The sequence below is a fragment of the Impatiens glandulifera genome, unplaced genomic scaffold, assembly GCF_907164915.1.
Source record: "Impatiens glandulifera unplaced genomic scaffold, dImpGla2.1, whole genome shotgun sequence".
Taxonomy (NCBI): Eukaryota; Viridiplantae; Streptophyta; class Magnoliopsida; order Ericales; family Balsaminaceae; genus Impatiens; species Impatiens glandulifera.
Genome location: NW_025918819.1, coordinates 39,588 through 53,372, shown reverse-complemented (window position 1 = coordinate 53,372; position 13,785 = coordinate 39,588). Strand labels below are relative to the sequence as shown.

At 36.2% G+C, this 13,785-nt stretch overlaps 7 non-coding genes and 1 pseudogene across 7 annotated transcripts; all 8 read left to right on the top strand.

The window, feature by feature from the left end:
- Nucleotides 1-258: 258 nt before the first annotated feature.
- LOC124917118 lies at nucleotides 259-453 on the top strand. The gene has a single exon (XR_007097044.1). It is a non-coding gene; the product is annotated as a U2 spliceosomal RNA (small nuclear RNA).
- A 761-nt stretch (nucleotides 454-1,214) lies between these two features.
- On the top strand, nucleotides 1,215-1,409 carry LOC124917123. The gene has a single exon (XR_007097048.1). It is a non-coding gene; the product is annotated as a U2 spliceosomal RNA (small nuclear RNA).
- Nucleotides 1,410-2,170: 761 nt separating this feature from the next.
- LOC124917121 lies at nucleotides 2,171-2,365 on the top strand. The gene has a single exon (XR_007097047.1). It is a non-coding gene; the product is annotated as a U2 spliceosomal RNA (small nuclear RNA).
- An 842-nt stretch (nucleotides 2,366-3,207) lies between these two features.
- Nucleotides 3,208-3,391, top strand: LOC124917086 (annotated as a pseudogene).
- A 750-nt stretch (nucleotides 3,392-4,141) lies between these two features.
- Nucleotides 4,142-4,336, top strand: LOC124917126. The gene has a single exon (XR_007097051.1). It is a non-coding gene; the product is annotated as a U2 spliceosomal RNA (small nuclear RNA).
- A 762-nt stretch (nucleotides 4,337-5,098) lies between these two features.
- Nucleotides 5,099-5,295, top strand: LOC124917085. The gene has a single exon (XR_007097014.1). It is a non-coding gene; the product is annotated as a U2 spliceosomal RNA (small nuclear RNA).
- Nucleotides 5,296-6,054: 759 nt separating this feature from the next.
- LOC124917080 lies at nucleotides 6,055-6,252 on the top strand. Its single transcript, XR_007097009.1, has one exon. It is a non-coding gene; the product is annotated as a U2 spliceosomal RNA (small nuclear RNA).
- A 176-nt stretch (nucleotides 6,253-6,428) lies between these two features.
- LOC124917078 lies at nucleotides 6,429-6,623 on the top strand. The gene has a single exon (XR_007097007.1). It is a non-coding gene; the product is annotated as a U2 spliceosomal RNA (small nuclear RNA).
- Nucleotides 6,624-13,785: the final 7,162 nt, after the last annotated feature.

The following is a 13,785-nucleotide window of genomic DNA, read 5'->3' as shown; positions in this document are numbered from 1 at the left end:
ATTTTCTTCACATTGGAGAAATCCTAACAATTACATTGGAGTGAAAATAGCTCAAATGGATTGTGAGCTTTTTAAGGCGTGGATGGTTTAAAAACATGATGTAAAAGGTTTATTCTCCAATATTTTATTGTTGCGTCTTTTGGTTTGAAAGATAATGAAAAAAACTATATAGAGACATTTGGTCCCACATCGGTCGATGACGGCTAGGAAAACTTAGATGCGAGTGTATAAAAGTAAAGCCAATGAACAAGAATAGGCATACCTTTCTTGGCCTTTTGGATATGATCAAGTGTAGTATCTATTCTTATTAGTTTAATATCTAATAAATGGGCCATTGGCTCATATGATCTTAAATTAATTTTTTTGGGGGAAGACCCGTCACGGTAGCTTGCTGATGGGGTCTTCGAGTGTTGCCCTTGTGTTGCACTTCTGCTTGGGTCAGACGCACCCAATTAAATCAAAGTTAAAATGTTTTCTTGATTGCATTCAATATACTCGCATCTAATGTAATATTATTTACACAAACGTTGAATGATTTAATTAAAACAATAATTCAACACATAATGAATTGGAAACACTAAACTAATAATCCTCATCACTTGTATCAACTATAACATTAAAATGGCTTTGAAGTATAATGAATAGTGACAGGTTTCGTATATTTATTATTACTTAGATTGGCTAGTTTAGAAAATGGGGTTGGATAACAAAGTCTCCACCCCTAAATCATTATAAATGACTAGAATGATAAATAATGAAGTATCACGGTGAAAAGTGGTTTGGTACTATTTAATTATGTAAAGACACAAATTTATTCTTTGGCTGGTTCTTTTGAATAGACTGGTGACAAAGGAATGAGTTTTGAAATTCGAGAGATTTTAGTTCAAGAAAATGTGGTTTATTGTGTAAAATATTTGAAACAACTAAGCACTAACTTGTTAGGTAAAATGTTATCTATTTTCTTCACATTGGAGAAATCCTAACAATTACATTGGAGTGAAAATAGCTCAAATGGATTGTGAGCTTTTTAAGGCGTGGATGGTTTAAAAACATGTTGTAAAAGGTTTATTCTCCAATATTTTATTATTGCGTCTTTTGGTTTGAAAGATAATGAAAAAAACTATATTGAGACATTTGGTTCCACATCGGTCGATGACGGCTAGGAAAACTTAGATGTGAGTGTATAAAAGTAAAGCCAATGAACAAGAATAGGCATACCTTTCTTGGCCTTTTGGATATGATCAAGTGTAGTATCTATTCTTATTAGTTTAATATCTGATAAATGGGCCATTGGCTCATATGATCTTAAATTAATTTTTTTGGGGGAAGACCCGTCACGGTAGCTTGCTGATGGGGTCTTCGAGTGTTGCCCTTGTGTTGCACTTCTACTTGGGTCAGACGCACCTAATTAAATCAAAGTTAAAATGTTTTCTTGATTGCATTCAATATACTCGCATCTAATGTAATATTATTTACACAAACGTTGAATGATTTAATTAAAACAATAATTCAACACATAATGAATTGGAAACACTAAACTAATAATCCTCATCACTTGTATCAACTATAACATTAACACGGCTTTGAAGTCTAATGAATAGTGACAGGTTTCGTATATTTATTATTACTTAGATTGACTAGTTTAGAAAATGGGGTTGGATAACAAAGTCTCCACCCCTAAATCATTATAAATGATTAGAATGATAAATAATGAAGTATCACGGTGAAAAGTGGTTTGGTACTATTTAATTATGTAAAGATACAAATTTATTCTTTGGCTGGTTCTTTTGAATAGACTGGTGACAAAGGAATGAGTTTTGAAATTCGAGAGATTTTAGTTCAAGAAAATGTGGTTTATTGTGTAAAATATTTGAAACAACTAAGCACTAACTTGTTAGGTAAAATGTTATCTATTTTCTTCACATTGGAGAAATCCTAACAATTACATTGGAGTGAAAATAGCTCAAATGGATTGTGAGCTTTTTAAGGCGTGGATGGTTTAAAAACATGTTGTAAAAGGTTTATTCTCCAATATTTTATTATTGCGTCTTTTGGTTTGAAAGATAATGAAAAAAACTATATTGAGACATTTGGTCCCACATCGGTCGATGACGGCTAGGAAAACTTAGATGTGAGTGTATAAAAGTAAAGCCAATGAACAAGAATAGGCATACCTTTCTTGGCCTTTTGGATATGATCAAGTGTAGTATCTATTCTTATTAGTTTAATATCTGATAAATGGGCCATTGGCTCATATGATCTTAAATTAATTTTTTTGGGGGAAGACCCGTCACGGTAGCTTGCTGATGGGGTCTTCGAGTGTTGCCCTTGTGTTGCACTTCTACTTGGGTCAGACGCACCTAATTAAATCAAAGTTAAAATGTTTTCTTGATTGCATTCAATATACTCGCATCTAATGTAATATTATTTACACAAACGTTGAATGATTTAATTAAAACAATAATTCAACACATAATGAATTGGAAACACTAAACTAATAATCCTCATCACTTGTATCAACTATAACATTAACACGGCTTTGAAGTCTAATGAATAGTGACAGGTTTCGTATATTTATTATTACTTAGATTGACTAGTTTAGAAAATGGGGTTGGATAACAAAGTCTCCACCCCTAAATCATTATAAATGATTAGAATGATAAATAATGAAGTATCACGGTGAAAAGTGGTTTGGTACTATTTAATTATGTAAAGATACAAATTTATTCTTTGGCTGGTTCTTTTGAATAGACTGGTGACAAAGGAATGAGTTTTGAAATTCGAGAGATTTTAGTTCAAGAAAATGTGGTTTATTGTGTAAAATATTTGAAACAACTAAGCACTAACTTGTTAGGTAAAATGTTATCTATTTTCTTCACATTGGAGAAATCCTAACAATTACATTGGAGTGAAAATAGCTCAAATGGATTGTGAGCTTTTTAAGGCGTGGATGGTTTAAAAACATGTTGTAAAAGGTTTATTCTCCAATATTTTATTATTGCGTCTTTTGGTTTAAAAGATAATGAAAAAAACTATATTGAGACATTTGGTCCCACATCGGTCAATGACGGCTAGGAAAACTTAGATGTGAGTGTATAAAAGTAAAGCCAATGAACAAGAATAGGCATACCTTTCTTGGCCTTTTGGATATGATCAAGTGTAAGTGTAGTATCTATTCTAATTAGTTTAATATCTGATACGTGGGCCATTGGCTCATATGATCAAGTGTAGTATCTATTTTTATTAGTTTAATATCTAATACGTGGGCCATTGGCTCATATGATCTTAAATTATTTTTTTCGGGGGAAGACGGTCACGGTAGCTTGCTGTTGGGGTTTTCGAGTGTCGCCCTTGTGTTGTTGTACTTCTTCTAGGGCCAGGCGCACCCAATCAAATAAAAGTTAAATGTTTTCTTGATTGCATTCAATATACTCGCATCTAGTGTAATATTATTTACACAAACGTCAAATGATATAATTAAAACAACAATTCAACACATAATGAATTGGAAAGACTAAACTAATAATCCTCATAACTTGTATCAACTATAACATTAACACAGCTTTGAAATCCAACAAGTTTCGTATATTTACTATTACTTAGATTGACTAGTTTGGAAAATGGGGTTGGATAACAAAATCTCCATCCCTTAATCATTAGAAATGACTAGAATGATAAATAATGAAATATCACGGAGAAAAGTAGTTTGGTACTATTTAATTATATAAAGACACAAATTTATTCTTTGACTAGTTCTTTTGAATAGACTGGTGACAAAAGAATGAGTTTTGAAATTCGAAAGATTTTAGTACGAAAAAATTTGGTTTATTGTGTAAAATATTTAAAAGAACTAAGTACTAACTTGTTAGGTAAAATGTTATCTATTTTCTTCACATTTGAGAAATCCTAACAATTACATTGGAGTGAAAATAGCTCAAATGGATTGTGAGCTTTTTAAGGCGTGGATGGTTTAAAAACATGATGTAAAAGGTTTATTCTCCAATATTTTATTGTTGCGTCTTTTGGTTTGAAAGATAATGAAAAAAACTAAATAGAGACATTTGGTCCCACATCGGTCGATGACGGCTAGGAAAACTTAGATGCGAGTGTATAAAAGTAAAGCCAATGAACAAGAATAGGCATATCTTTCTTGGCCTTTTGGATATGATCAAGTGTAGTATCTATTCTTATTAGTTTAATATCTGATAAATGGGCCATTGGCTCATATGATCTTAAATTAATTTTTTTTGGGGAAGACCCGTCACGGTAGCTTGCTGATGGGGTCTTCGAGTGTTGCCCTTGTGTTGCACTTCTGCTTGGGTCAGACGCACCCAATTAAATCAAAGTTAAAATGTTTTCTTGATTGCATTCAATATACTCGCATCTAATGTAATATTATTTACACAAACGTTGAATGATTTAATTAAAACAATAATTCAACACATAATGAATTGGAAACACTAAACTAATAATCCTCATCACTTGTATCAACTATAACATTAACACGGCTTTGAAGTCTAATGAATAGTGACAGGTTTCGTATATTTATTATTACTTAGATTGGCTAGTTTAGAAAATGGGGTTGGATAACAAAGTCTCCACCCCTAAATCATTATAAATGACTAGAATGATAAATAATGAAGTATCACGGTGAAAAGTGGTTTGGTACTATTTAATTATGTAAAGACACAAATTTATTCTTTGGCTGGTTCTTTTGAATAGACTGGTGACAAAGGAATGAGTTTTGAAATTCGAGAGATTTTAGTTCAAGAAAATGTGGTTTATTGTGTAAAATATTTGAAACAACTAAGCACTAACTTGTTAGGTAAAATGTTATCTATTTTCTTCACATTGGAGAAATCCTAACAATTACATTGGAGTGATAATAGCTCAAATGGATTGTGAGCTTTTTAAGGCGTGTATGGTTTAAAAACATGATGTTAAAGGTTTATTCTCCAATATTTTATTGTTGTGTCTTTTGATTTTGAAAGATAATGAAAAAAACTATATAGAGACATTTGGTCCCACATCGGTGGATGACGTCTAGGAAAACTTAGATGTGAGTGTATAAAAGTAAAGCCAATGAACAAGAATAGGCATACCTTTCTCGGCCTTTTGGATATGATCAAGTGTAGTATCTATTTTTATTAGTTTAATATCTAATACGTGGGCCATTGGCTCATATGATCTTAAATTATTTATTTCGGGGGAAGACGGTCACGGTAGCTTGCTTTTGGGGTCTTCGAGTGTCGCCCTTGTGTTGTTGTACTTCTGCTAGGGCCAGGCGCACCCATTCAAATAAAAGTTAAATGTTTTCTTGATTGCATTCAATATAATCGCATCTAGTTTAATATTATTTACACAAACGTCAAATGATATAATTAAAACAACAATTCAACACATAATGAATTGGAAAGACTAAACTAATAATCCTCATAACTTGTATCAAATATAACATTAACACGGCTTTGAAATCCAATGAATAGTGACAATTTCAGACATTTACTATTACTTAGATTGGCTAGTTTGGAAAATGGGGTTGGATAACAAAATCTCCACCCCTTAATCATTAGAAATGACTAGAATGATAAATAATGAAATATCACGGAGAAAAGTAGTTTGGTACTATTTAATTATGTAAAGACACAAATTTATTCTTTGACTAGTTCTTTTGAAGAGACTGTTGACAAAGGAATGAGTTTTGAAATTCGAAAGATTTTAGTACGAGAAAATGTGGTTTATTGTGTAAAATATTTAAAAAAACTAAGCACTAACTTGTTAGGTAAAATGTTATCTATTATCTTCACATTGGAGAAATCCTAACAATTACATTGGAGTGAAAATAACTCAAATGGATTGTGAGCTTTTTAAGGCGTGGATGGTTTAAAAACATGATGTAAAAGGGTTAGTCTCCAATATTTTATTGTTGCGTCTTTTGGTTTGAAAGATAATGAAAAAAACTATATATAGACATTTGGTCCCACATCGGTCGATGACGGCTAGGAAAACTTAGATATGAGTGTATAAAAGTAAAGCCAATGAACAAGCATAGGCATACCTTTCTTGGCCTTTTGGATATGATCAAGTGTAGTATCTATTCTTATTAGTTTAATATTTGATACGTGGGCCATTGGCTCATATGATCTTAAATTAATTTTTACGGGGGAAGGCCCATCACAATAGCTTGTTGTTGGGGTCTTCGAGTGTCGCCCTTGTGTTTTTGTACTTCTGCTTGGGTCAGGCGCACCCAATCAAATAAAACATGAGGGAAAAGGTTTATTATCCAATATTTTATTATTGCGACTTTTGGTTTTGAAAGATAATGAAAAAAATATTATATAGAGACATTTGGTCCCACATTGGTCGATGACGGCTAGAAAAACTTAGATGTGAGGGTATAAAAGTAGAGCTGATGAACAAGAATAGACATACTTTTCTCGGCCTTTTAGCTATGATCAAGTGTAGTATATGTTCTTATTAGTTTAATATCTGATACGTGGGCCATTGGCTCACATGATATTTAATTAATTTTTTCGGGCGAAGACCCGTCACGGTAGATTGATGCTGGGTTCTTCGAGTGTCGCCCTTGTGTTGCACTTTTTCTTGGGCCAAGCGCACCCAATCAAAGTTAAATGTTTTCTTGATTGCATTCCATATACTCGCATCTAGTGTAATATTATTTACACAAACATCGAATTATTTAATTAAAACAACAATTCAACACATAATGAATTTGAAAGACTAAACTAATAATCCTCATAACTTGTATCAACTATAACATTAACATGGCTTTGAAGTCCATTAAATAGTGACAAGTTTCGTATATTTACTATTTCTTAGATTGGATAGTTTGGAAAATGGGGTTGGATAACAAAATCTCCACCCCTCATTCATTAGAAATGACTAGAATGATAAATAATGAAGTGTCACGGTGAAAAGTGGTTTAGTACTATTTAATTATGTAAAGACAAAAATTTATTCTTTGGCTGGTTCTTTTGAGGAGACTGGTGACAAATGAAAGAGTTTTGAAATTCGAGAGATTTTAGTACGAGAAAATGTGTTTTATTGTGTAAAATATTTGAAACAACTAGGCACTAATGTTGGGTCAAATTATTTTGACTAAGTGTTGAAATAATTTACCCACTGATATTTTGATGATGAAATAATCTATGTGTTTTGATACAGGTGTATTAAGACAACATATCTTTAGACTTGGATCTAATGAGGTTCATTAGACCGATTTTGATCTCCATTCGCATTAAGTTAGATGCAAGTCTAATGAAATTAGACGCTTTGTCTAACTCAATGGAGTTAGACGAAGCAGTCTAATAGACGCATGAATTAGACGTGAGTCTAATAGAATTAGACATACAGTCTAACTCATCAGAGTTAGACGTGTAAGTCTAATAGACATGTAAAGAATTAGACGGGTAGTCTAATGAATACACGGAATTAGACGTGAGTCTAATAGAATTAGACATACAGTCTAACTCATCGGAGTTAGACGTGTAAGTCTAATAGACGTGTAAAGAATTAGACGGGTAGTCTAATGAATACACGGAATTAGACGTGAGTCTAATAGAATTAGACATACAGTCTAACTCATCGAAGTTAGACGTGTAAGTCTAATAGACGTAAAGAATTAGACGGGTAGTCTAATGAATACGCGGAATTAGACGTGGTAGTCTAACTCAGTGGAGTTAGACGTACCAGTCTAATGGTTATTATAATTAGAAGGGTTGTCTATTTAATTGAAAGTTAGAAATGGGTCTAACTCCTTCAGACAAGTCTGAGGTAGAACGGGAATTAGACATGGTAGTCTAACTCAGTGGAGTTAGACGTACCGGTCTAATGGTTATTATAATTAGACGGGTTGTCTAATTAATTGAAAATTAGACGTGGGTCTAACTCCTTCAGACAAGTCTGAGGTAGAACCGGAATTAGATGTGGTAGTCTAACTCACTGGAGTTAGACATACTGGTCTAATGGTTATTATAATTAGACGGGTTGTCTAATTATTGAAAGTTAGACGTGAGTCTAACTCCTTCAGACAAGTCTGAGGTAGAACCGGAATTAGACGTGGTAGTCTAACTTAGTGGAGTTAGACGTACCCGTCTAATGGTTATTGATATTAACCGCGAGTCTAAGTACATTAGACCAGGCGGTCTAATAGACGTTTTTCATCAGAAGGAGTTGACTTATTTCATTAGACTGATTCGTCTAACTGAACTACGTCTAATGCTCTGATTCAAGCAGTACACTTGAATCTAGCATTTCTCCTACCCACGTGCTATTGTTGTACCTTATTTCTGCTCCACTTTCCTGTGAAGATTAGTACAACAGCTATATGCATCCAATCAAGGAATACCACGTAAGAGAATTTTCCTCACATTACCCGTTTTTAAGGTACATCCCTGATGGAATATTCGGCGCACTACCAGTTTGGTACGGCCACGATCGTTGTGCTCAGAACCTGCTGTGTACAATGGAGGCTTTCCAATGGAAGAGCGCCACGTATCATTCTTGAAGATTCGACCGTTAGCTCCTGATCAGTATTTAACCAATCCTTAGAGCAACGGATAATCACCCGAAGTATCATACAACGAACAAGCATTCTGATTTTGCAGAGAGAGACTACTCAATCATCTTGCTTACTTAACTTACTTTCTTGAAGCTTCTTTCTGATTGTACTGTGTGTGAATCAAGAGAGAGAGCTAGAATCAAAACACCATTAGCTGAGTGATATTCTTCATCTTCTTGTAATTGAACAGAAAGTGTTCTGTTCAATAGTGAGCTAAGTGTGTGTAAACTGTATTTGATTCTTATCATATAGTGAATCCTTTCGGTGGTTGGAAGAAGGGGTGACGTAGGAGAGTTTCTCCGAACATCCATAAACAAACTGTTGTGTTCTTCATTTTCTGTCATCTTATTATTTTTCATCTTGTGCTTCAAACCCAAGTAAACAATTCCGCCTTGAATCTGTTTCAAGTGTTTACACAAGTTTGCGTAGAATAGAAAGCGAATTAAATCCTTAACAGGATTTCTTTCAAACTGTTTTTCATAAGCCTTCATCCTTAGCCAGACCCCCGTCTCTATCGATAAGGCCGATCCTAACAATTGGTATCAGAGCCCTGTTTCTATTCACAAGCCTTTCCTGAAAAATGTCGAACATACCCAAAGATGCCAATGCTATAGCCATTCCAACTTTCCCTCACGAAAACTACATTGTTTGGAAGAAGAGAGTTCGTGCTCATCTTTCTTCTCTTCATGATGACATGTGGAGTGTTGTCACAGAAGGTCCTATCAAGATTGATAAGGAGAAGGCCGACTGGACTACTGAAGAAAAGAGGCAGAACAACCTCAACAACATGGCTCTTTATGTTCTGTACAGATCTCTCGATGACAGTATGTTCAACTACATCATCGAATGTGACACTGCCAAAGAGGTCTGGGACAGACTCACTCAACTGTGTGAGGGCAACGAGCAAAGCAAGGAAAATAAGATCATGGTTGCCAGTCAACAGTTCGACAGCTTCAAAATGCGTCCTGGTGAAACAATGAACGATTTCGACACCAGATTCAGCAAGATCGTCTCCTCTTTGTCCATCTTAGGCAAGACCTATAGCAACCGAGAGCTTGCTATCAAGGTCATGCGTGTTATTCCAAGGGAATGGGACATAAAGACTATGGCAATGAGAGAATCCAAGGATCTGAACAAGATCTCTCTCTTTGATCTCTTCGCTGATCTCAAGCCCTACGAGTTCGAGCTGAACTGTACGATGGAAGAAGATCAACCCTCGTCCGTTATTATTGTCAAGGCGTTGGTGACTGCTAAAGAGCCACCAACTGCTCCAGACGTGAAGATGGCAGCTCAGCAGCTGAGCAGCGATGCCATGTCTCTCTTTGTGAAGAAGTTTGGCGACTTCATGAATAGAGCAACTCTAACTCAAAGTCTTCAAATTATAACGATAATAGAAAATCTAAATCTAATGTTACTTCTTTTAACTGTGGTATTAAAGGTCATTACACATCGAAATGCCGGAAGCCAAAGCGTGAAGATGCTAAGGAAGATGGAAAAGAGATGAAGGCTCTTATGGTCGGTGACGGAAAGAGCAGAGGAAGCAGTCGTGGCTCGTACTTCTCATCCAGTGAAAGTGATGAAGAAGACGTGACTTGCTTCATGGCCAGAGAAGATGAGGAAGGAACTCAGGAAACTGAGGTATTTGATTTTTCCTCCGAAAGGTTTTCAAGGGAACAACTAGTATCTGCACTAGATGAAATGGTCATCGAGTACAGAAAGCTAGCAGAATCTCTAAATGAAACTAAATCTTCATCAGATTTAAATGAACCAAATCAGTCTAAAGAGGAAGAGTCACATGTTTTTGAAAAGAAAATTGAAGAGATCTCATCTGAAAATGAGACGCTCAAGGAACAGATTCAAACCCTTTCATCTGAAAAGAAAAGGCTTAACTATGTTGTCTGTGCATGGACAAGGTCTGGTGATGCTGTCAGATATCAGATCAGCATGTTGAAACCTGCTGGATCTAGATCCGGATTGGGATTTGATGGCAATGATCCTAACCTGTCATGCAAAAAGTCAAAACCAAATGACAAACTTAGGCCAATAAGTTTTGTCAAAGGAAGTGTGACTGACATTGAATCTGATCGTATTCATGAAGCAGTGGCTTTTCAAAATGAAATAGTTTATGTTCCACCAACTGTTAACTGGCTTAAGAATAAGCTTGAAAAGGCTAATAAGTATGGTAACTTAAAACCTGACTCTAAGTCAAGGAGTTTTAAAAGAAAACCTTCTTCAAAAGTTAAAGGATTAATGTCTAGCAGGAAGTCATCTGCTAAGTCAAAATCATATGCATTAATCACAACACAAAAGGGGAAATCCATCAAAATAACTCAAATATGGATTCCTAAGGGACTAATTGATCGAAGACCCAATTGAGTATGGGTACCAAGATTTGTAAATAATTTATTTTGTAGGTGATGCAGGAGGATAGCATGAAGGAAGCTAGAAGAGTACTCATCTGAGTACACATCCTGTAAGATCAATAATGGCACTTGCCATTCTGGAAGAAGATTTTGTTTGTTTTGTTTTGTTATTAAAAATTCTTTTTGGTCTTTGGACCACAAAAATTGTTTATAAAACTTTAGATGTCCATATTCATTTTTGAGAAGAAAAATTTCTCTGGAAATAAAGATATTCTCTAGACGAATATCCTTAATCGGTCTAATTAGACAAGAGTGTCTAAAAGAAAAAGTATGTACTTAGACGTATTTTTGCTCACAATTCATACATCTAAGTCTATATGTTGAGATTTTATAATCACGCAATTAGCCGGACACGTCTAATAGACGTTAGACGTTTTTACGTCTTGAGCAAAAGGCTGCTCACGTCTAATAAACACACGTCTAATACGTGGTGTTCATGCGGAATTAGACGTACACGTCTAATAAACATTAGACGGATTGGTTATGAACACGGAATTAGACGTATGCGTCTAATAGACGCCGTGTTATTTGTGAAGTAAGAAAAACGTCTAACTACGTGCCGATTAGACTGATCAAGGACAGCTGTCACACGCCGAGAGTTATCTACTTTTCCCGCTCAAAATATCGAACAGTCATCTCTTAATAACATGAAGACACGTGTCTATCAAGTTTAAAGAAAATGACTAATATACCCTCAATTTTAATGATTACTTCTTGAAAAAGGACGTCTAATATTTATTAATGGGCCATACCCCTAGAATAGGCGGTTATTCAATATTTCCATAATTCATCTATATAAGGATATTCCTGCATGATTTTGAAAACTTTCAATCTCTCGAAATCTCTAAGAACCCTAGTTTTCTTGCATTTCTCTCACTAAAACTCTCTGAAATATCGTATCGATTCACATTCTCTAAAAATGGTGAAGAAAATCACGCTCGGTCACTGTACTTTGCAGGTGGACTTTCCATCGGTGTACTCCTATGATCAACCGGAAGTGGTGAAGATGTTCCAAACCCTAAAATATTCTGGGTTGAGGAAATATCTGGGCGGACCGTTCATCTTCTATGAAGATGAAGTTCGCTAGTTTTTCAAAACGACGGTTATGGTGGATGATTCCATCGTAGAAACTGTCAACGGAAAAGATATTTCCTTTGACGAAGCGGTGTATGCGGAGTTCTTTGAACTTCCAACGGAGGGCCATTTGTTCGACTTGGTGCTCTCTTCTGAGGTCATGGAGGAAATGAAGTCTTCCTTCTCTGCTGATGGTTCCAAAATCCATGTTAATGGATATAAGAAGGTATTTAAGCCCCACTTTATTCTCCTTAACGACGTTATGGCGAAGGCGCTAAAAGGGAAGTCCGGTTCGTTCAACCTCTATAGTCAAGACTGTTTTGACTATATGTGCGACATCTCCAAAGGTATCCAAGTAAACTGGGGCCATACCCTGTTCCAGAATCTGTGTTACTCCATCTGCCAAAGTAACAAGGAGAGTATCCCTTATGCGGCTCAACTGAGCCACTTGTTGAAGTTTCTGGGGGTTCCTGTCGGCGAACCGGTTCAGATTAACTCTGCAAGAGTTTTTACCGCTTCTACGGTTGCCAACACTTTGATCAGAGTGAAGAACAACCTAGAGTCTGCTTTTAGGGCCTCCAGTTTCCAGACTGGTGGAAGGCCTTCCACTCGATCGAAGCCCTCTGCTTCTGTTGTTTCAACAGGGGTAAAGAGAACCAGAACCGTAAATGAATCGGAGGCCAGTTCCTCCAGCATGAAGAGTCCAAGTCAGAAGGACACGGAATCTGTCGATTCAAGGGTAAAGCAAGGTCCAGGCGTACTTGCTGCAACCCCGATGACATCTCTATCCACTCCCTCAACTTTCCTGAGGAAACCTTCGAGGTCATGTGCCTCAAAGGAGAAGAAGACAAAGGCGCCCCGTGCGTCTAAATCTTCTAAGGTAAAGTCCTCTAAGTCTTTGGCTGCTATGCCAAAATTTGTTGTTCCCGAAGTGGAACAAGCTGAATCCGTTTCTCTCCCTTGAGAGAATTTGCTGAAGGGCCTGCTGTTGAGTCAGCCGATCCAATTGTTGAATCTATTAACAGGGCGGGATCCCTTGTTATCCTATCTGATCAATTAACCGCTGGTGCTACAGAGTCGTCCCTACCAGAACAAGGTGCTATTCCTACCCTTGCTGCAAGTGAACCCATCATTCCTGCTCCCAAGGATTCCTTGGTGGGTAGAAAAATCGTTTGTAGAGAGCTCCCTGCTGAGCTCTTCTTGAGACCTCAATCGACCTTCGAACTATTGCGGGCCAGGAAAGGGGCAAAAGGAATCGTAATTGGTGAACCAAGACCTGTTCCAAAACCTGTAGAGGTTGTTGGAAAAGGAAAGTCTACTGATCTTCAAGCTCCTGAGAAGGTGTCTGAAGCAAGAGGAATCGTTGATCTCATCTTGGATCAAGTTAAGGTTCTTTCTTCTAAGAAGATAGAAATCTATGATTCCTGGTTCTCTGAGAGGTTGTCCTCTAGATACAATGACTCTCTGTCCAATGCTGCCATAACAAAACAATGGAAGAAGAGAGTGACAAACGAGAAGAAGGTCCTGAAGTGGGCAAGAACCTCAGATGTCGCTGAAGCTTTGAACAAAAGAGAGTTGGCGGAAGCTTGCATTCTTGGAAAAACCCTGTTCCCAATTTATGAAGCCAGGAAAGCAAACTTCAACCCTGACGCAAGAGGAGCTATTGTTGAAGCCAAAGTGCTGAAAAAGTTGAATGATATCTTGGAA